The 1,929-nt window shown below is 41.0% G+C and overlaps 1 pseudogene; it reads right to left on the bottom strand.

Moving 5' to 3' along the window:
- Positions 1 to 1,279: 1,279 nt before the first annotated feature.
- On the bottom strand, positions 1,280 to 1,711 carry LOC102829780 (annotated as a pseudogene).
- Positions 1,712 to 1,929: the final 218 nt, after the last annotated feature.

Here is a 1,929-nt window from a genome sequence, read left to right as displayed (position 1 = left end):
TGTTTTCATTTTCTTCAGCTTCAGTTTGAATTTGCATATGAGTAATTGATATGCAATTGATGGTCTGTTCCACCATCTGCCCCTGGCCTTGTTTTGACTGATGATATGGAGCTTTTCCATCGTCTCTTTCCACACTTATAGTCAATTTGATTTCTGTGTATTCCAGATGGTGAGGTCCATGTGTATAATTGTCTCTTATGCTTTCTAAAGAAGGTATTTGAAATGAACAAATCATTGATTTTGCACAATTCTACCATGTGATCTCCAGCATCATTTCTATCACCAAGGCCATATTTTCCAACTACTGATTTTTCCTCCCAACCTTGCATTCCAATCACCACTGATGATCAGTATATCTTGATTGCATGTTTGATCAATTCAGATTGAAGAACTTGGTACAATTCTTCTATTTCATCCTCACTGGTTTTAGTAGTTGGTCATAAAATTGAATAAGAGTGGTATTAACTGGTCTTCCTTGTAGGCACAGACAGCGTTGTACTTCATGACTGATCTGGATGTGCTCTTTTTGACAATGAATGCAATACCATTCACTCTAATTTGTCATTCCCAGCATAGTAATCCATGTTGTTGTCCGATTCAAAATGGCCAGTGTCAGTCAATTTCAGCTCACTAATGCCTAAGATATCAATGTTTATGTGTTCCATTTCATTTTTGACAATTTCCAATTTTCTTAGAGTCACACTTTGTACATTTCCTGTTCCAATTATTAATGGATGTTTACAGTTGTTTCTCCTCATTTTGAGTTGTGCCCCTTCAGCAAATGTAGGTCCAGAGGGTTTTACTCCCATGGGCTTTACTTCATTTGCATCATCACAGTCAACTTTACTTTGAGGAGGCATCTCTTCCCCAGTCACATTTTGAGTGCCTTCCAACCTGAGGGTATCATTTTCTGGCACTATATCTGACAGTGTTTCTCTGCTATTCAAAAGGTTTTCAATGACTAAATAATTGCAAGTAGTTCATCACTTCTTCTTCCTAGTCTGTGTTCATCTGGAAGCTCATCTGAAACCTGTCCACCATGGGTGACCCTGCTGGTATGTAAAATACCGATGGCATAGCTTCCAGAATTACAGCAACTAACAAGCCATCACAGTAGGACCAAATGACAGATGTGTGGTGGATATAAATACACATTTGTAAATTGACTTCCAAATTATTGGCTAAACTTTCCTCTTGCTCTGTTAGTTATTGTGCCCATCAGGGAAAACAGGCTTCTCCTAAGTCACATGATGGCAAGACAGCCAATGGGAGTGGGCTCTCAGTGGTAGTACACCACTTGGGAGGACACACCTTTTGGCTCCCTCCCATCCCCCAATGCAGCAGCAAATCCCTCCCCTTGCCTCCTATGGCTAAAGCTGGCCAAATATTTAAAAGTCTTTGGCTCATAGATTGCTAGGTCTGCAAGTACTTTCCTGTTGAATTCCACCTGGCACTTAATTTAAACTGCCAACCAAGACTGGGTACTTCAGGCCACGCTTCTGGGAAGCAACTGTGATTGATAGATCCAAAGAGTCCTCATGTTCCTCTTCATTCTTCACACATTTGTGCATTTCACGAAAGCTTTAGTCACAGCTCTGACGGCCAAGCATTGATTCTTCCTTTCCCAGAAGTGCTTTAGCACCCCATGGATCCAACAATAGCGGTCAGTGACATGGCTCTGCCACCACATATTCATCATGAGGAAGTACATGGTGCCTGCAAGTTGGCGTCAGGTCTGCTCAGCAACACACACAGCGCTCCGCCATGTTGCAAGGGGTGTTTTCAATTATATAACTTATTCACTTTATGGGTGAAAAACCCTTTGACTGTTCAAAGTCCACACCCTTTATGATAGTTTTCTTTAATTTCAGTTAATAATGTTCACAGTGAATTGGGAACTAGACAGTGCACAGTGCAAATCTACTGCCA

Source organism: Chrysochloris asiatica, unplaced genomic scaffold, assembly GCF_000296735.1.
Source record: "Chrysochloris asiatica unplaced genomic scaffold, ChrAsi1.0 scaffold00026, whole genome shotgun sequence".
In the NCBI taxonomy this organism is placed as follows: domain Eukaryota; kingdom Metazoa; phylum Chordata; class Mammalia; order Afrosoricida; family Chrysochloridae; genus Chrysochloris; species Chrysochloris asiatica.
This window is presented reverse-complemented; position numbering and strand designations above follow the sequence as displayed.